Source organism: Tachypleus tridentatus, chromosome 8 (assembly GCF_004210375.1).
Source record: "Tachypleus tridentatus isolate NWPU-2018 chromosome 8, ASM421037v1, whole genome shotgun sequence".
NCBI classification, from domain to species: domain Eukaryota; kingdom Metazoa; phylum Arthropoda; class Merostomata; order Xiphosura; family Limulidae; genus Tachypleus; species Tachypleus tridentatus.
Window position 1 is genome coordinate 89,138,147 of NC_134832.1, and position 22,636 is coordinate 89,160,782.

General features: G+C 33.3%; 1 long non-coding RNA gene and 1 pseudogene across 2 annotated transcripts in view; one reads left to right on the forward strand and one right to left on the reverse strand.

Moving 5' to 3' along the window:
• LOC143222891 (protein trachealess-like) overlaps positions 1-22,636 on the forward strand; it is a 297,994-nt pseudogene that overhangs the window by 230,537 nt on the left and 44,821 nt on the right. Inside the window, exons 5-8 of the transcript XR_013012572.1 lie at positions 1,997-2,076; positions 10,393-10,482; positions 15,124-15,301; positions 16,656-16,774. The product of XR_013012572.1 is annotated as a protein trachealess-like (transcript). The remainder of the gene's footprint in view (positions 1-1,996; positions 2,077-10,392; positions 10,483-15,123; positions 15,302-16,655; positions 16,775-22,636) is intronic.
• LOC143222892 (uncharacterized) lies at positions 14,125-22,281 on the reverse strand. Its single transcript, XR_013012573.1, has 3 exons — positions 22,143-22,281; positions 15,093-15,288; positions 14,125-14,236 (listed from the first exon to the last, which is right to left on the reverse strand). It is a non-coding gene; the product is annotated as an uncharacterized LOC143222892 (long non-coding RNA).

Sequence of the window (22,636 nt, forward strand, 5' to 3'; positions counted from 1 at the left end):
ATTTGTTTGTTTGTTATTAAACACAAAAGCTTCATATGCTATTCTCACCTTAGGTATCGAAACCAGGTTTTTAGCTCCCAGACCTGCCACTGAGCAACTGAGGAAATTCACTAATAATAGTTATCTTTACAGTGAGGTTTGGTTTGAATTTCGCGCAAAGCTACTCGAGGGCTATCTGCTCTAGCCGTCCCTAATTTAGCAGTATAATACTACAGGGAAGGAAACTAGTCATCATCACCCACCGCCAGCTCTTGGGCTACTCTTTTACCAACGAATAGTGTGATTGACCGTCACATTTCAACACTCCCTCGGCTAAAAGGGCGAGCATGTTTGGTGTGACGGGAATTCGAGCCCTCGACCCTCGGATTACGAGTCGAGTGCCTTAACCACCTGACCAGTTTACAGTGAGATAACAAATACATCTTTCAACAGTGATATAATATGTACAAGATAATCAGAAGTAGACACAGTAAAATAATTATAAACGTGTAAAATGTAGAATTGAAACAGGTAGAGATAAACTCGGTAACGTAAAACGTGAAAATTAAACATACCGAGGTAGGCACAGTAATATTGTAACATTGCAATATAAAATGCAAAATGCAAGATCGAGATACACACATTAATATAAGGTATCTAACTTCAACCCAACGAGATAGACACATTAATATAAAATACTGAAATTAAACAGATGGATATAGATACAGAAGGATAAAATGTGTAAATTAACTAGCGAGATATACACAGCAACATTAAAGTCAAAGATAAACAGAAACAATAAATTAATATTTAAATTTGTAAAAAATAAATGAAGTACAGTAATATGAACTTTACAAAATAAAATTCGAACACAGTTCATTATAATCATGTAGAATGTGAAAGATGAATGTTCAGAGGTAAACTGATTCATGTAAAATGTTAGGCCTTTTTCAAGAAATTTCTTGATAAAAACTGATCGTTTCTAGAACTAATACATTATCACTCCAATGATATAACTGAAGTGTGCGCTGTAACATGAAAAGATTAATGTATAGTTTGGTTTAGTAAATTATAAATATATGCTTTTTTTATCTATTGACTTCCATAAAAGCTTCACCTTAATTTTATTGGAATCTTAAAAAACATGTAGTTTATTCTTTAAATTATACTTTAAGAGGTGAAGAAAAAATAATGACTTGATAAACCTTAAAACTACAGACAAACAGAGAAACATAAAAGTATGTTAATTACTTACTTACAAAGCGAATACTTAGAGTACAGAGCCGACTAGTTGCCCAAAACAGTGAATCCCTGTTTTCGAACTCGTGTACAATATATATATATATATTATTATTAGAAACTTTGGATGAGAAGAGTTGAAAATGTAAATGTTCATCTAGCAAGAATTCTCAAAGATTACTTTAATACCAAATAATATGACATCTTGATACATGTGATAGTGTTAATAGTAATCTCTTGGACCAGCTGTCTCAATGCAGTGTACTTCACCAGATAGTTGCGAACACATTTTTGTTTTGCGTGCATGTGTTGATTAATAACTTTCGTCCGGAACTTTCTAATTCTCAACATTTAGAGCTTTGTTATACGGGTGTCCATTCGAGATCACCAGCCTGTTCACTTAGTCAAGACAAATAGCGTTATTTAAACATCATTATAAAACTAATTCGAACCAAATGAAAATTAATGGGGGATTTGTTTGATGAAATCGACCTTTAATACCACTTTTCGGACAAGCAAAGCTTAAACATTAAGTAGATTTAAAAGTAAAAATACATAGCACAAAAAATGGGGACAGGTTAAGCACGTCGTGTAAACTGTAAGGCTTTTTTTCGAGCGGTCGGTTTGCTTCAAAGCAGAAATATTAAGTTTATAAAGTCTATAATTTTTAATAATGATAAACGTTTAACATTTTACAATGGTTTAAAATATCTATAGGATGTATCATTTATTTGCTTTATTCATGGTTAATTCTCACGCATTTTATTTTTGTTTTCAGGTGCACCGCTAGGGGCTCGAACCATCCAAGAGCTGGCGATGAATATATTTGAAGAACATCAGGGAACACATATACTGCAGGTTAGTTAAGTATTCATTTAAAATGGAGACTATTTTCTTCATTTCAATTACTTTTTTATATCGCAGAAACAATTTCAATAAAAATGTCTACACTACACGTATTAAAACATTTTATAATATTCTCAAACTATTGTAATGTGTGTGAAATCGAATTTCTTTTATTATTGATTTAAATCTTTTGGTTGAGAGAAACACAATGCATAATTCTGTACTTATTTTAAGAATAAAAAATACATATTAACATTTCTCACAACAGAAAAAATAAATGTGGGCGCATAGTTCTTATAGCAAGTAATAATACGCTTGGGCCTGGCATGGCCTAGCGCGTTAAGGCGTGCGCTTCGTAATCTGAGGGTCGCGGGTTCGCATTCCGGTCGCGCCAAACATGCTCGCCCTTTCAGCCGTGGGGGCGTTATAATGTTACGGTCAATCCCACTATTCGTTGGTAAAAGAGTAGCCCAAGAGTTGGCGGTGGGTGGTGATGACTAGCTGCCTTCCCTCTAGTCTTACACTGCTAAATTAGGGACGGCTAGCACAGATAGCCCTCGAGTTGCTTTGTGCGAAATTCCAAAACAAACAATAATACGCTTTTATCCAATCATCGACAACCATTTTGTTATTTCCTTCCAAGCAATATTTATTTGGAATAATACAGTTTAATGTATCTTATAACAGTATAAGTTTCGAAAAATGTACCAGAAAAGCAATTTCTTTAGAACTAAAATTATGAAAATATTGTTCATTAATGTATGTGAAACTTACAAGTATTTACTTGTATTTTATAATGAAGAACTGAGTGTTTCCTAGTACATATAACTTGTCCAAAATTATAAACAAAAAACTACTGTTATAAAAATATTTATCTAAGATTGTATTTATTTAACAGTAAAAAGCTGGAAAACTTCACTCCAGCTGCTACAAAGGTTTTACCTTAGTGGCGCATGACATTATTAACAAGGGCTGTTAATGAATAAATCGTTAGAGCAACTCCCACCTGCTATTAATGGGCTGCCGTGAAAAGCTAAGGAACCGCCCTAAGAGTTTAGGGAATGAATACTGATCATTCTCACCCATGGAGAAAATTAATTTCTTCCTGTAAAGCTGAAACAATAATAATTGGAATATATTCCTTTCTTTAGTGTTAGCACAGTTGTGGAACCATTACCAGCGCTGCTGTCCTACATTCAGGCGGGCGAAATGGTATATGATTTCACAAACTTTTTATCGGTTGAGTGCACATAACGTCGTATTCAGTGTTCTCTAACGCCATATTTAAAGCAAAAGCAAAATACAATTTTCAAATTTTATCCACTGACAGTAGTGAAATATATCATTGGTTTATATTGGCATTAAACAATTAAATATAACTTCTGTAAACATTTGCATTGTTTTTGAAATATACACAAATTGTATAACTGCTACATTTTAAGTGTTTATGAATGGCAAAAAGATCCATGTAGGCCTATATCTAACACAAACCAGATCTAATAATGTTAATAGGAAAACCCTAGGTTGTTAGATTATACCTCAACTAGCTACTAGTTCTTGTGTATTAGTACTCGATCTGTTGTACCCATATGAAATTAGACGTCTAAGTTCTAGCAATACTAGGCTAGTGTTAGTAACGTTAATCGTAAGATTCTACCATCATTATTGCTTTTCTGATAGAAAGTCGGTCCAGTTACAAATATTAATAAGTACTATAGTAACAATAATAGCCTAATTAGATCTATAAAATATCCAACAAGATGCTCTAAACTGCGAAGTATTGAAGACCACTGTCATGGTACATCTTACGTTAGCCAAGATTATGGGCTCGAGATAATGAAAGAACACCATTTACTTCATTATACAAAAAGAAGAAGCCCAACAAATTAGCTTATTTTATTGAAATACATTTGTAGGCCGGGATTGAAAGCTACTTTTTGATACAGTTTATTCGCAGTCGTAGGTCTATCGAACATATAATGAAATAATAATTGACAGTATTACTTTCTTGAGTGGATTATAACAACTGTACTCTCTGAAGTGCGTGGCTTGAAAAACTCGTGTCAATTTGTGTGACATAATGCATGAACTCAGTACCACTAAGGTGTTTCAAGTAATAAACTACAAACTCTAGGCCTTGTGCTAATAGATATTAGTGCAAGATAACATTGGATCTAATAATTAACGTTGGAAGAGCAGTTTTGATAGATAGGCCTAGCAGTACACTATTTTTGAATGCTCTCTTGTATCGTCCTTAGACATTTTGAATCAACAGGTAGAAACGATCTGTAAAATGTTATAAAAGAATGCATTTTTTTTGCCCTTTCTTAATGAACGTTACAACAAGAAAACAGTCGCACAGTTAGTTTCTCTTCCAAAACACAGCTCATGATAATATCATGTTACATGCATTAAACCTTAAAACTCTATGCCTAATTTCCACTATAAGGATCACGTGACGAAGAAATGAAACAGTGTTGTACTCGTACAAGAATCAAATTAGACCGATCATTTTTGAATCCTTCCATTTATAAATAATGCTAGCATTATTTATAATTTTTAATCATCCAACTTGATTATTCTTAATATATCAAATTATTGTTTGATTATTAGTTTGAAGAACAACTACTCCCTGTCGCAAATACGAGAGAAACTAAACTCATTAAAAGATATGCCATTACGTGCATTATATTAGATAACAAATATAATTTAGAAAATGGATCTTCTAAACGTGCAGTGTAGAGTACTTTTGAAATTATCATAAACATGTGATGCATTAATGTGTTTTGTTTTTTTTTAATTTCGCGCAAAGCCACTTGAGAACTATCTACGCTAGCCGTCCCCATTTAGCAGTGTAAGACTAGAGGAAAGAGAGCTAGTCATCACTATCCACCGCCAACTCTTGGGCTACTCTTTTACTAACGAATAGTAGGATTGATTGTAATATTATAATGCACCCATGGCTAAAAGTACGAGCATGTTTAGTGTGACAGAGGATTCGAACCCGACACCCTTGAACTACTATTGGAGAGTTTAAACCACCTGACCATGCGGGAAACGATGCTTTACTACTATTTAACTACCTTAATATTTATCCCCACATAACTGGATCGAGATAAATATATAATGAACCAATAATTAGAATTTTGCGTGAATAAGTGGTATTAAAAGTAATGTTTCACAAACGAAATGACGTATGCTTAATCGCATGATAAAATTTAAACATGGATCAATTTCTCGGGACTGTTTTTTAAACAACAGATAAATCACTGCAATAAAGATGTTTAGATTTCTTTTAGAAGCCACTTGATGTCGCGACCGTATTTGGAACTGGGCGCAATACACAGAGACACGGTTTTCCATGTATGGGTGCGAAAGTCGTTGAGAGAACGAGGCTGAGCTTTTTGATAAGTAAATAAAGCAGATTCTCTTCGGATTGTTTTCATTCATCCTATCCCTAATTACAGGCACTACAAAAGTCATCTAACTGTTAAATATAAATACAACTTATCAAGCCTCACTCCTTTTAAAAGTAAGGCTTAATAGGGCATTTGAATGGTTTTAGAAGAAAATAAGTGGAATAAATATAGCTCTATGAGCAATAATAGAAGCTCCTTAGGTCTAGTATTATTAACAATCAGCTCTATACTTTACATCTGGCTGTATATGAACAATTCTGTTTCATACAACTACGAGCTGCCTCTTCTCATTACATTCTGTTGTTTATGTTTTAGAATATATTTACAATACCTAAGACATAAAAGAGGAAAAAGGTTACTAGTTATGCAGATTATATTAAGGGTGTAGATTTGGTGTAATTAGGTTTTAAGAAAACATTTGACAGGATGCTACTTAAAAGACTTAAAAATTATCTCTATAGGTGTGAGAGATAAAAATAAGTAAAAGGTCCACCTTTCCACCGCTCGGGTTTTAGGTTATTTTATTCGTTTCGACCAATACTTATTTAACCTACGTGCTTTTCTAACATCACGGGCGTGGGAGACAAGATTGTTAACTGAATAGAAAGTGGCTGGATTGAAAAACAGAAGGTTGGTATACATTGAGTTCAATTATACTGTATTCACTTCACATGCGGGGTATCTCAGGACTCAGTCTTAGGATCTTTGCTATTTTGGATTCACACTAATGACATAGGTGAAGGAAGAGCCAATATATTACTTAAATTTGCACATGATTTTAAAGTATTTGACATTGCTTGCAGTGAAGAAGATGCTGCCCCTTTGCAAAAGATTTTAAATGATTTAGTAAGTTGAATGAATAGACAACAAATGGGTTTTGATTATATTGAATAGAAGATAATGTGTATTATCATAAATAATTTAAATTATAAGTAGAATTCGGATAAGAATAACCGAACAGTGTCAAGAAAAAAGGGATCTCACTGCAATGGTTAATCAGTCTTGTTACGTATTGTAATTTTAAGTAATCTAAACCAGAGTTAAATTGTAATTTACATTTAGAAGTTAAATAAATGCTTATATGTATCCAGTTTATGATAATTGACAAGATTGATACACATAGTTTTCTTTTTTTGATACAAAGATATTTTAATACACAAACAATATCACATTTTACAATATGATTATTACAAATAATGTCCTATGTACAAAAAATTTACAAACTTACAAACAGTACTGAGTCTTCTTTCTAATCGGGAACTTCCTAGATTAGAGCTCGAATCTAGATATCGAGAGTTCACGGTGAACGAGTTAATTTCAAGTTGATGCTGGTTCAATCGGCCTTATAAGGAGTTAATGAGCTCTGTATTATTCTAATTTCGCTGTCTACACGCGGAGTTATTTACAATTTTTGTAATATTACTGATGTCTGATGTGAATTCGCTGAATGGTTTGTAATGTTCGAAACTTATAAACGTTCCTAGTCAAATATCAGAAGTTCCCAATTAATAAGCGTTAATCACAGTTATAGCTTCCAAGATTATAGTGTACCATCTATGGCGAACTAAAAATAACACTGTCTCTTGGCGTACCGTGTTGGTTATATTTTTAGACATGGAGAGTTTCTAGAAATTTCCGCCTACACAACAATATAGACAATACACTAGTGTTTACACCCCACATATGTTGTTGATTCTCATTGTTGGAGAATCTTTTATAACTTTAGTGAATAGGCGGTAATCTTGCTAGATACATTTAACAGTATAAACTATGTACATTTCTAAATATAAATTTAACTTAAACAAACGTCGATATTAAAATAGATATACGATAGAAAATTCTTCACAGTGTCTTTAACCATTCAAGCAGTATGCTGTTTCTAATAATAAAGGAAATAGAATTTAATGTTGTATTTACAATAAGGTAAGGGACTCAAAACTGAACACAATAATTCATATGTAACCTAACCTGCGACCTATACAATGTACAGTCGTTTTAGACTTGTATGGCCGCAGAACTGTGTCTCTGTACCTTGCCTGAAGTTATGGAATCCACGGGCCCGACACAGTCAAGTATAGTGGTTAGCGGTTGACGAACGATGATTATTTGTAATAATCTTCTTACACCGAATATGTAATAAGTATTTCTTCAGATTATGTTGGAAATGCTATGTTTGGGTTTGTAAAGGGCTGTAACCATTTGAATCACACACACGTACGAAAAAATTAAAGAATTATGCTAGCAATTGTTCAGCCTATTCGTATTTAGGATAATACGTCTGATTCAGTTGATGGTTGAAGACAGAGTAGAAGCCATGACACTTTGGGTTCGGGAAAAACACGTCATGAAATGTTTCTAGAATAAAGTTTTGTTTCTTCACAAAATATTTATTCTCTGTGTGATTTTTCTTTATAGCGATCAAATAAATTTTAAAACTAACTCATTTTCATGTGGGATGTGAGTTATTTGGTTCAATTAATTTCCTCGTTTCGTTTCACTTAAGTATCTCCTACAATTATCACTCAAAGAAGTCTTAAGATAACTTTATACTTTATGCTTGGTCAAGCATAGCATTAGTATCTTACAGTTTTACTAAAACAAACAAGAAGCTCATCAGGGGGAGTATCAAATACAGTAAATTTATTTAATAAAATTAGAAAATGTTTAAACCATCTTTTCATCCTAACTACATGTTTAATGCTTTCGTTTTATTGAGATTCCAATGATTATTTAAACCTGTAATGTTTCAGATTTCGATAAAACTAGTACACATAACAAATTATAAGACTCTTACTACTTGAATGTATGGGGCCCGGCATGGCCTAGCGCGTTAAGGCGTGCGCTTTGTAATCTGAGGGTCGCGAGTTCGCTCCCGAGTCGCGCCAAACATGCTCACCCTCCCAGCCGTGGGGCGTTATAATATCACGGTCAATCCCACTATTCGTTGGTAAGAGAGTAGCCCAAGAGTTGGCGGTCGGTGGTGATGACTAGCTGCCTTCCCTCTAGTCTTACACTGCTAAATTAGGGACAACTAGCACAGATAGCCCTCGAGAGTGCGAAATTCCAAAAACAAACAAACTTGAATGTATGAACAAGAACGAAATTTAATTACTGAGCCTTGCGTCATAACATATACATAATGAAGTATAGAGCTTTCAGTGCTTAAATATCTGTGCAAGTTCGAGACGTTATAACTGAGTCCTATAGTTATAACATTATTTAAACGAATGAGCAAGTTTGAGACTTAATAACTGAGTCACAGAACATAAGATGTAAATAATGAAATATAAATCTCTTAATAGTGGGCCTGGCATGGTCAAGCGTGTTACGGCGTGCGACTCGTAATCTGAGGATCGCGGGTTCGCATCCCTATCGTGACAAACATGCTCGCCCTTTCAGCCGTGGGGCGTTATAATGTGAAGGTTAATCCCACTATTCGTTGGTAAAAGAGTAGCCCAAGAGTTGGCGGTTGGTGGTGATGACTATCTGCCTTCCCTCTAGTCTTACACTGCTAAATTAGGGACGGCTAGCACAGATAGCCCTCGAGTAGCTTTGTGCGAAATTCCAAAACAAACAAACAAATCTTAATACTATATGTGTCAACGAGCATATGACTGAATAACTGAGCCTTATAAGTATAACACAAACGTAATAGATAATATATCTATCAGTGCTTAAAGTTGTGAAAAACAGCGAGACTAAATAACAGACTGTGTAAATACACAATTTATCATGCACAAAATTCTGAGTGATTGAAAGTATGAACACATACAAGATGTGATAAGTGAAGCCTTTAGTGAACCGTATACATTACAGAGTAGAAAACTCTTGGAGCTTTGAGCAAGCTAGGTAAACACGTAACAGAGTATTAAGTTCTTTTTACTTAAAGGTGTTACTAAATAAAAGATCTGATAAATAAGTCCTACAGCATAAATTATACATAATAAAGGATAGAGCCCACATTGCTCAAAGGTGTGAATAAGGCCAAGACTTAATAACTGGACCTGCTAGCATAACATATGCATTACAAAGTAAAACGCTTTCAGTGTCTTGTAGGTATAAAGAAACGCGACACTTAGTAGTTGAGCCCTATAACATAATCTACACGTACTGACGTATGAAAGTATTATTGATAAAAATACGAGCACACGGGAACTAAACAAGCGAGTCCTATAGCACAACACATACATAACAATGTATAAAGCTCTTGTGGTTTGAAGGTATAAAAATCACGGGACCTAATAACCACGCCATATTAGAATATGAAGGTTTCAGTGCTTTAAAGTGTGAACAAATTCAACATTTAATAATAAAGTATGAAACTCTCAGTGCCTGAAGGTGTGAATAAGTGAGGCTTATTTGATTTATTTTGCATAATATATACATAATGGAGCTCTAAGTGTTTAAATGTGTGAAAAAGCGTAAGACGTAATATCTGAGCCCCATAACATAGCATGTGCATAAAGTATAAAGCTCTCAATGGTTAACTACTAATAACACAGTCCTTCATCATAACACCTACGTAATAATAAGGCAGATTATACATACAACTAGTTGGACGTTAATATATTGTTGTACCCTTGTCTGACATTTTGAGGGATAAGCGTCTATAACATCTATTTGAAATCAAAGACATAATTATTAAAATCATTTTTAAAGTATATGTTCAGTTAGGCCAGACAGATTCAATTTTCCAAACTAACATTTTTTACCACTTCGTAAATGAACGAGGTATGTGTGAAAACACATTTATACAAATATGTGTCCTGTATATCGCTTGTTGATATCAAATAGAACTTCTAATGAATTGATACTTGTATTTACTATGTATCGCTGTTTTTTTCTTATTTCTGTGTGTAATTCATTAACAAAATATTACCTCCACCAACCCAGACTTTTTTCTTTGCAGTCTCTGGACGGGTTTGCGTTTGCCCTGACTACCGATGCCAGATTTCTCTATATTTCCGAAACCGTGTCCATTTATCTGGGTCTGTCGCAGGTAAGTGATGGCTAACCAACAAGACTAAAGAATCCATTGCCATTCTGCGGATCTATCTTTGGGTGGGCCGAACACTGATAAAAAAACAACAAAAAAAACGTGACTTTCCCCACTTCATTATTCCTACACAGCAAAGCCCAGCATCTTATCGTGGGCTTTAGAAAGATAATGTAAAAACTGGTCGGATTTTTATAAGTACGTCATCCCAGTAACGAACGACAATGGCGTCGCTAGTAAGTTAAGTGCATATATATATATATATATATATTGCAGGAATCGTTTCGTGAATGGCTACCTCCGTTTCCAGGATGGTATGTCGAGTGGGAAGAATAGTGGTTGTCTCTTCTTTGTTTCACATACTTTGAGTTCATTGCTTTGTTGCTAGTATTGTCTCTAAAAAATATTTATGAGCTTTATGAGCTACACGACCAAGACTATAATGTGACCCTGGTGTTCTTTGATATATTGTTTCTTGATTGTACAAGGTATGACGTTTTAAGTGATGGATGACGTAATCCCTGCTGATATGACTAGGTTTACCAGTTGGAGGTTAAACCGTGTATAGATATACTAAGTATAATTCAGTGTCTGAATATATTTAGGTTACAAAAGTGTAAGCGGCAGTGTTTTTCAAATTTAAATATCTATCTTCTAGTAAGGTGAAAGGATGTCGAAATTCACTGTGGTATCGCGTTGTTGTAACCATCGTTGATAATTACTGTAATATTGTGTTGTTGTAATCCTAGTTAATAATTACTGTGGTATCGTGTATTATCTTGAAATTTTTAGATTTTCTACAGTACGCTGAATCAGAAAATTGTGTCCATTTTTCTCCACCACGTACAGACTTTTCACAAAACTCCATAACTCAATACATAAAAGAAAGGCCATAACACTTAGATTTGAGACTGAAAAACGTATATTTCACGAAGAAATCAGGATGAATGAGGATGCATTGAGGTTCTTTCATTTTCTTCATGTTGTTTATATTTTTTATTAACAAACATAATAATGATAAAGCGTTCATTGCAGTAAACGATTTCTTAAAAATCTTTACGTGATAGAATAAAAAACAGAATATTATTTTTGAAATCTCCATAGTTGAATTATCGAAAAATCAGTTATTAAAATCAAAGCAAATTTATAAAGTTTCAATTTTCAGGCCTGTGTAATCACTGTGGTATCGTGTTACTGTAACCTTCGTTTGCAATTAATGTGAAACAATTTTTTGTTGTATTATTACTTATTTATAGAAATAAGATTACGCAGGTAAACCTCCCCTCCATATAATAAAATGGGAGATTTCTTCAGAAGTTGTGTAAATGGTTAATGAATAAAGGCATACGCTATTGATATAAATTACCTATGAGCCAGATTTATGCCTAGCACAGTAGTAAATGCTAACATATTAACACATGACGCAGTAATAGAGTTCTTATAAAGTAAAACTCTTCTTACACAATAATTACTTACTATAATGAAATATTTACACGTTAAGATGAGTAATTCAGTTCAAACATAATAACGTATGATATAATTAAACTCCTTACGGATATAAAACAAATATAGTTCATACGTTAACATAGGAATAGACTCAAAAGCATTAAAATAATCAGAATTGGTTTAAATTTATGTAAAAAACATATTTAACTGCAAAAAATTTCGTGTTTAAACATAATACAAATTTTACAGTGAATCAAACACTTGCTAAAGCTAAAGTTCAAGCAGTAAACTACACTGATCATATTTATAATACCACAAGATATAACACTGTTAAAATACAGTCATATGCCATTAGAATGAAATACGTAGTTAAATTATGAGTGATTATTAATATAGAAAGTATACTAACCTGAAAACTGGAGAAACAAATACTAAATAAAAAACAAATCTAATTATATAAATATAATATATATATATATATATAATAGTACTGCCTGTTGTATGTCCATGTAATCACTTCATAGGGTTTAAATGGAGCTTCACCAAAATTGGTATGGAGGTTCATTGAGTCTATGGAAACATACATACAGATTTTCAGTTTTTCATTTTGCGTTTTGCAGTTTTTATGGGAATTTTTTTAGTTTTTCACCGTTAGTTTTCTTCCTCTTGATAGACCTTTACCAACTTTAGCACGAAGGTTTGTTGGGTCCATATGAAGATACATGCAAACTTAGAGTTTTACGTTTTGTATTTTGCAGTTTCTATGGGCGTTTTTTACGATTACATGTAAGGGAAACACATTTTCATGTCCTAAGATAACCTTCCATGTAACAGGTAGTCTAACTAGTAAGTAAATAAAACAAGAAAGGAATTATGAAAATTATTTACACAGGAACTGGTTGGTTTGATTCTTGTAACCAGTACATTATCACCTTCCTTCGTTTTGATTTTAAGTACCAGATTATCTGTACAACCATCTATAACTTGTGGTGTGCATAAATAATTGAATTATCTGGTCAAGTCTAGCACATGCTTCAAACTATTTATAGCTGGGTTCTTTGCTTTGAGATTACTATTGGTTTTTCCACGTTTCATTTTTACTCTTAGCTCTCTGGATCTTGAAATCATGAAGATAATTTAAGATATAAGTTTTATATATCCATTCACTTAGAAAGAGAAAAGTGGTCAACTTTTGGTCATTTACAACCTTAATTGGCCAGGAGTGAAGTTAAATTTATAAAACAGATACAACAGCGACTAATATAACTGACAAACTAGAGAGCAACAGCAGATAACTATAACTGACCAGAACTTTTCACAGTATTTACAAAATGCATTTTAAAGTAGCTAACTGATATATCAATTGGTCAGAGTGTCCATTCTGTGGGTTTTAAAAACACAAAAGATCATGAGAAAAATAATGATGTTCTGTAGTAGGTAAATTAGCGACCTAACAGGTTTTACTGTGGCTTCCCTTTTGACCTTGAAGATGCATGATTGACGTTTATTGATCACCTCCCCCACAACTGAATGTGCAAATGTTTTTGTTCAACATTGTTGTAGGCATAGTGTCAAATTCAACAAAGCTCACCATTGTTGCAGTATATATTAACTGCAGATTGTAAAGACCAAACATTTTGTAATCAGAGTTGTAAGCTAATACATAATCACGTAAAGTAAATATTACATTACAGATATAACAAAATAAAAAAACAACAACATTTATACAGCATATAAAATGTAAATTAAGAAGGAGGACAATACACTACAACAGTCTTCCACACTCTTACGCGAAAGTAAAAGCTGCAGAACATTTTGAGACGTTAAACTTCTAAACGTTTTCATACGTATACGAGTACATAAATATGAAATGCAATTTATGGCAAGTTTAATCCTTACTTAATTAAAGCTGGAAAATGTATAAATTAATAGTGTTTCTTTTCGAGAACTATTGTAATCAAAACCTACAGTACCGGCCACAGCTTGTTACCAACTTACAATAAAAATATCCAATACGATTTCAAAATATAAGTTTGCGCATTTAACCAAAATCTTGTTATTATAAAAGTAAAGAACCAGAACAAATCCAGTGAACATTTATAATAAATCTAGATATATATGAGTAAATAACTAAACAAACATAATATGGAGGCGAATTGGAAATGAGAGTATACTCACACAGCTAGTTCAGCATACAGCTTTGGAGAATAATTATTGTCTGTAGTTACTGTCTTTATTATGGCAAACCTATCGATGTCCAATCTCTTCAGCAAACAACCTGTCGTACTGGTAGATAGTCTGCTTAGTTCTGCTGTAATGACACGTGTAAACTGATATTTATGTAATACATGCTGACTGTATATTTAGGTGGAAATCAGAGAGCAACAGTTGCCACTCTTTTGGTTCATGAGTCAAGGTTCTGAATATCCTAGGCATAACCATTTTGTAATTCATATGCACATTATAGTTATACCCTTTGACCAGATCTAAAAAATAATATAACTCCATTTTAGTTCAGGTTTTCTTAATTATGTGAGCAGGCTGTTCTAGTGTTGTCTTTGTCTTGTCTGCTTTGGGTCTTTCTTCTACCAGAACACATGTTCATTGGGAAACTAGAAACATGTCAACCCTTACTCACTTATTAAAACAAACGAAATCCTGGTCACAGCTCTAAACGTTTCGGCAATTTATCCTGTGCTGTTCGCTGTTTACTGCAATAAGATCGCACAGGTAAACGAACTCTACATGTAATAATATATTCAAGGATATTGTCAGTAAATGAGGAAATAATTAGTGGAAGCAGGTCATGATAATAGTGTAATTAATCACTACAGCTTTAGTTGATTACTGCTGTGATATCTTAAGGTAACCCAAGCTAATCATTATTATTATTTCTTACTCTGACCATATAACTAACTATTATTGATTCACCATTGTTGTCTTCTATTATACTTCTCTTTAGGATCTTTGTGCCACTCTTGTTAAAAATAAACTATTTTGATGTTGTTACCCTTGCTGATCATTACTGCACTCTCGTGTTCCTAGTTAATTATTATTACAATTTCATATTTATTTAGACAGTTACATCAAAGCCACGTTATTTAACTTGTATATTTGTGTTAATTAGCTATTTCATCGTCTCATAGTTAATTAGAAATTATTCTTACATATAATATTCTTGTGTTGTCCTTGGACTAGGTTGAACTGACCGGGAGTAGTGTTTTCGACTTCATTCATCATCAGGACCACGCAGAAGTGGCTGAACAATTCGGAATCAATATATCCCCGTCTCAGTCAGCTTCTTCTCCAGCTTCCGTTGGTTCCGACGATGGCCCTTGCTCGGCCCCCGGAGGCACTACGGGACTAGACAGACCAGGTGAAATTAGAAGTAAAAAAAAGGACCCTGTTACTAACGTAACCATTCCGAGCAGATGATAGACACTGTAAATTACGTAGAGTACCAATAATGCAGATCCTTATCTGTGGGCAAAGAATGTGTTCAAACAAGGTTCTATTCGCAGTACAGGCATCACCTTCCTGTTCAAATTGATAAAATCCACAGACACATAATAATCAGCCCTTAGAATGTTTTTGTAAATCAAATTTTGCTTAGTTTGTTTTAACGATGAAGCTATTTGCGGTTAACAGTTCAGTTTAACTGAAGATTGTTTTCGTTTAAAAATAATTAGCCACTCCTATCTTTACTCCATATTCACAGATGTTTACCTTATTTGATGGCTTAAATAAGCGATAAATCGAACAAACTCACACAAATTATTTTTAACTAATTAGACATTTTTCGGTTTTGGTTTAATAACACCAGTTGAAGTTTTACTGATAAAGGCGTACACTAAAATAAAGAAATCGCAAATTTCAAATAGCATTAGGTTTTGTAGTGCAAGCTAATGAAAGTTATCAGTTTCACACAGGATTAGCTCTTTTAGTGTAGGATAATGAAAGTTATCAGTTTCACACAGCATTAGCTCTTTCAGTGTAGGATAACAAAAGATGTCATCTTTATTATAACACTGATCCCTGCATTGTGGAGTAATCACATCTGTCACCTTTACATAAATAGAATCTTTATAAACTAGGTGTACCTAATAGTAAGTAGGATTGTAATAATCCGAACAATGTTGTTTTAAATCGATAGTAATATATATATATCATATCACATGGTTTAGGGAACTTAATGCCTGAAAGTTTCAAAGTTTCGACCCGTGCTTTTTGAAAAATTTTGTTTAAATAAGCGAGGAATAGACTGGTGCTGAAGGATTACTGGTGTAAACACTATACCGAAACAAATATTCAAGACAAATTGAAAATACATATGGTTCACATGCCCAATAATACTAAGTTTCTAAATACAGTGTAAAAACTTGTAGATCCTGGGTTAACTTTGTACCCTGTGGTTAAACGTGACACTGTAAAGCACATAAAAAAATGATATTCTGTTATACATACTGACTATACATGTTGATTTTTCTATTTCATATGTTTATAGTGCTCAATGATTATTTTTACATGTGTTTACAGTGTGCATCGATCTTGTATTAGACATATTAATAGATTATACTGATATTTTTTAGATACGAGGTTATATTGTATTTACAGAGTATTTTTGTTTTGTATTAGATATGTTAACAGTATCTAATAATGTTGCAATAAACATGTTAACAGTGCATGCTTATATTTCTTAGACCTTTTAACAATATTTATTTCATTTTCAGCTCCAGTTATGACTTTAAACAATAGTAGTTCCTACAAAGGCCTAGAGAGGTCATTCTGTATCCGAATGAAGTCAACGTTAACAAAACGTGGATGCCATTTCAAGTCTACGGGCTATAGGGTAAGTATTGATTTCTTCGTATTATTGTCATTTTAGGTTTACAGTTGATATTTGAACACGTAAGTATCAGAATTCGGCATTATTGCTATTTTTAGTTTAGAGATCACAGACTTAGGGTTGATTGGTAGCTTATTTGTTTTATAATATAGTTCAAAAGTTTGATAATATTATTTTGTGTTTACTCACAGTCTATTTACCTGTTTTGACAAAAATGAACGATGTATATACAGTAGTTTGTTTAACATTATTGTGATATTTAGGCCAATATTACAGAAGTTTATTTAACAATCTAATCACATATAGGCCAATATTCCAAATAATAATGATTAACAAGTAAAAACAGCTTCTTCATACTAAACGTATTTTTAATACTTCATCTACACAAAGCATAAGGCTACAAGTGTTTACAGCTGAAATGGTATCAATACTTTGTTTAGAACACAGAAAATCTGTGGTGTGTTATATTATTGGTTGACAGATACATACGTGTCATATATTAGTTAGAAGTGTTAAATTACTTTTTATAAATATAGAATATTGTTGAGATTTCTTATGCAAATATCTACTCGTATTGTTGTAGCACTTAACATTAAGTATTTTAAAACCGGTTAGAGTTTAGTTAAGCTGGGCTAAGTCAAATAATAAAGAGGAAAAGGATTTTGAATATTATATTATTTTGATTTAAAAAACATGTTCCTGTTTCTACATAGTCCTAACTCTTTTCACTAAGTGTTCCTCCATTCAAGTTGAATGGTTAATAATAATATGTATTGAAATTTGCAGACTATGACAAAGTTTGGTAACATGTATTTATTATTATGTACATGAGAATTTATATTTAGACTAAACCGCCATTTAGTTCAGTTGTTTCGTTGAAATTAGTTAATTGAACCAAAATTTAAAATTCCTAGAGGGCAGCACATTACAGATTTACTTTCACGTTTCATTCTCGTTGATTCTGTGATACAAAATTCTCGTGCTCAATATTCAATAAAGTCTGTAATATGATTTTCCGAACACATCATTGCCAATAAAACTATTCAAAGGAAAAAAAACTATAAAAAACTCCGTATTCAAAGATATAATTTTTGTTTATTAAAAACAATATCCACCTCAATTGCCTAACCTGATTAACTGTTATAATAATACTTACTTTATATACAATTATTCATATACGTTAAGTAACTTTTTCTTGCGAGCTTTCAGTTCTCTTATCAGAACCTTCATCGGTACTGTAATGAGCAATACATATACGTTTATCTGTGAAAAAGTACTATAAAACAGATGTCTGTCACAACAACTGACATTTGACAGTAAAGTTATTAAACATATAGATAATATGACGCATACAGAAGTAACAGTCAAAGGTCTAAGCCTTTAGACAAATTGAATAATTAAAAACCTCAATATTTGTACCTGTATAAAAATACAAAAATTTATACACCTAGTGCTTAACAATATTTAAAGTAAATCAATTAATTGAATATTTTGCCTGTTTGTTTAGAATTAAGCACAATGCTACACAATGAGCTATCTATGATCTGCCCACTACTGGTATCAAAACCAGGTTTTTAGTGGTGTGAGTCCGGAGACACCGCTGTGCTGCTGCGGGAGGGCTACTTGAACATAATAAACATAAAGAAAATACAATTAAAGGTATTATGTACAAAAATAAATTGTTCAGACTTCAAATAATACATTATAGAATTAAAGGTCTATGTATAATTCTACAAATCAGTTTACCCACGTTATGAATCTTAAAAAAAGTATTTATCTTAAGTAAACTAAACAATAACCGCCAAGTTTTATTGGCATTATTTGTTTCAAGAGGATGACATTTCGCGTGCGCTCTTCTTAGAGCATACAACATAATGTACATGCGCAATCTAAAAAAAAAAAAAAAAAAAATGCGTTCGTGGTATTTTGAACGTTGAGCGTGAAATGTCTGCAAAATTACAACTGATAAATGAATATTACAAGTAAAAAAAATCATAAAACAGATTGAAATAAAAATTAAAACAAAATATGGAAAAATAAGAATTAGTAGGAGAAGAACCTTCACTTGAATCAGGGTCCCCGGGTTGTAGATTAATCTTATTTCCAGTTGTACACTTTTGTAACTATTTGTTGGAGTACTAATAAGTCCAAGATTCGAAAAGTCTTCCACTTTGTGGTTGTTGAAGGTGAAATGCTTGTTTATAAGTGTATCCTCGTTCCTCAGTTTAATATGGTTTATATGTTCTTGTGCTGGATTGCCCGATCAGCAGCCTGTTTGTCCATTGTACAAACTATTGCATTTTGTTTTTTTTTCAAATTATACAGTAAATGATACATTCAGTAATACTTGCAAAGGATTGTCTTATAATGAAAGTTATGTTTTTCCTCGTATATGCGTAGTGTTGTTTATATTTGTACAAGTGACACACTTGATCCTTTTACACCTACAAGTATCATTTTGTTTTTAAGGTTGCTGCGGATTACTTTTAGGTTTTTGTTATGTCTGTAGAAAATAAGGGGGGCTTGAAAAAAAAAAAGACTTAGACTGATATTAGCACATGTAGAATGCAATCGCTATGTTCTTTCTTGATAAGGTTGAGTGTTTGCTCCTGGGAGTATGAACTAGCTTTGATAGCTGCATCGTGGATGAATAAGATTAGTATATTTTAAAAAGAAAGTTTCATGTCTTTGCATTTAGGGTTATAATAGTTATCATCACTACATAGGTTGTGTAGTCGTAGGAACTGCTAGTATGGTATTGACTTTTTGTTCTGTACGGAATATTCGAAATGTCGGTACGTATGTCAGTGTGTTTCTTTGCAATGTGTACTGGTGGACAGATGGTAGTCTTGCATGTATATATTAATGTCCAAAAAGGGAATGTTGTGTGGGATATTTCCAAAGTAAATTCTAAAGAAAGATGGAAAGAGAAAACACAGTGTAAAAAAGTTCTGAATATAATATTGTCATGCATGCAATCCCTAGTATGTTGTCAATGTAACAACAATTCATTATGAGTACTGTTGTACGTAATGAGCACGAGAACATTTAAAAACATATCAAACTGGCAATCAGATACCTATAGACAAATATTTCGCTATCAACATTCATACAGTCGAGGGCTTTAATTCTTGGACTTATTAGTTCTACAACAGACATTCACAAACAAAATGACTGGAAAGAAGATTAATCTGCTATCTAGGGACCCTCTAACTATCTGGTTCAACGCTTTTATTTCCTATATGTCAGAATTTTTAATGTGGTCTGTTTTTTTTTTTTTTAATAGTAGGTGTCTGTGACTTGTTGGCGATTAATTCGAACAATAAGCGAACATCACACAAACCATTTGTTTTAAAATAATATATTCAAAACAACTCAAAATATGCATAAAAATTCTTTACACTACAAGATATCGTAGTTACAGTCATGTGAAAAAGTTAGAACACCCTATGAAAGCCTGTGTATTTTGTAACATTTTTGGATATACAGATATTTAATCTCAATTTCAACAATACTGAGAGATTATAGGAATATAATTAAACAATTAAAATTGAAGAAAAGACTGTTGAAGATCTTCTGTAAATGTATTCTACAAAAATGCATATTCTAACTGAGGAAAAAGTTAGGACACCCTACCCCCTAATAGCTAGTGTTACCCCCTTTGGCTGAAATAGCTGCAGTGAGACGCTTCTTGTAGCCATCTACCAGTCTCTGACATCGGTCTGAAGAAATTTTGCCCCACTCCTCAATGCAGAATTTTTTCAGCTGTAAGATGTTTGAGAGGTTTCTTGCATGTACAGCCGTTTCAAGTCACCCCACAGCATCTCAATGGGATTAAGATCAGGGCTTTGACTCGGCCATTCCAGGACTCTTCATTTCTTAGTTTTCAGCGAGTCCTTGGTGGATTTACTGGCACGTTGTGGGTCATTGTCGTGTTGCAGGGTCCAGTTCCGCTTCAGCTTTAATTTTGTACAGATGGTCTCACATTATCCTCAAGCACCCTCTGATACACAGTAGAATTCATGGTGGATTCTATGATTGTGAGCTGTCCAGGTCCTGCTGCAGCAAAGCAGTCCCAAACCATGACACTTCCACCTCCATGCTTCACAGTTGGTATGAGGTTCTTTCCCTAAAATGCTGTATTTGGTTTACGCCAAACATGTTCTCTGTTTTGATGTCCAAATAATTGAAATTTGGACTCATCTGTCCAAAGAACATTATTCCAGAAGTCCTGGTCTTTGTCTACATTCTCTCTGGCAAACTTCACTCTGACCTTGATGTTTCTCTTAGAGAGCAAAGGTTTCCTCCTTGCACACCTCCCATGCAAGTTAAACTTGTGCGGTCTCTTCCTGATTGTAGAGGCATGCACTTTCACATCAACAGTAGCCAGAGTCTGCTGTAGGTCCCGTAATAACATGTTAGGGTGTTTGGAGACCAATTTAGCATCTTGCGGTCTGCTCTCGGGGTGAACTTGCTTGGACAGACCTGGGCATGTTGGCAGTTGTTTTGAAAGCCGTCCACTTGTTGACTATTTTCCGGACAGTGGAATGGCTGATTTCAAAATCTTTTGGGATCTTTTTAAATCCCTTACCAGACTCATAAGCTGCTACAATTTTCTTTCTGAAGGCCTCAGACAGCTCTTTTGCTCTCACCATGGTGCTCACTCTCACTTCAACAGTCAGGAGCACACCAAACTAGATGTCTGAGGTTTAAATAGGGCAAGCCTCATTCAAAATGCTGAGTAACGATCTTCTAATCCTATGGACCTGGTGTGATACACCTGTGTGTAAGTTGAGCCATTTCAAGTGGGAATAAATGTGGGGGTTCCTAACTTTTTCTTCAGTTGGAATATGCATTTTTGTAGAATTACATTTACAGGTGATCTTGAAAAGTATTTTCTTGAGTTTTAATTGTTTAGTTATATTCCTATAATCTCTCAGTATTGTTGAAATTGAGATTAAATATCTATATATTGAGAAATGTTACAAAAATACACAGGCTTTCATGGGGTGTCCTAACTCTTTCACATGACTGTATATCTAAATCTCAAACAATTTTCTTCTCGACAAAGGTCCATACAGACTGATTAAATTAGTTTAGGATTCAATTTAAAAGCCGAATTATTATCCTCTGTTCTATTTCTTGCAATACAATCTGCGATAAATTCACTTACGTTATTTCACAGATTACTACAGTTGCATCCAGAATTTTAAATAATTGTCTGCCTTTTCTCAAAGTTCACACAGACGGGTTCAGTTACTTAATTTTACAAGAGAAATTCTGCTTCTTATCTATGTTAAACTGTGAAACCCACTTTAAGATATCGCCAGTTGCAGCTAACAATCACGCAGCCCAATTTCACTTTTCTTACCATAACGTTTTCTGTCTTCACTATATTAGCATTCGCTTGGTCATATAATACCCAACTGAGGCCTCTTACTTTCTGCAACTTAAGAGAAGCTGTGATGTAACAATACTCACATCGCAAAAAAACAACAACAAAAAACTTTGAAGTTTCGAGGAAAGTGACGTCAAAAATACTGCGATAATTAAACTAAAACGTACGGCCTTTATCGTGCTACGAAACGAAATATTTCATAACTATAACCTTTAAAATGATTAGTTTTAACAGTTTTGTTATGAAATTAAATCACTAAGTAAACTAAATAATAACTATTGAGCTAAATAATTTTGTATATTCAACATTATAGATGATCATTTTTTTCCATATTTTGTTTCAATTTTAATTTATATCAGTTTCACGTTTTCTTAACATTTACTTCGCTTCTTCTTTGTTGTGGGTATTTGGGTATGTTGAATTTTTAAATATTCATGCCGGCTACTCTTATATTGTTGTTGTAGTGC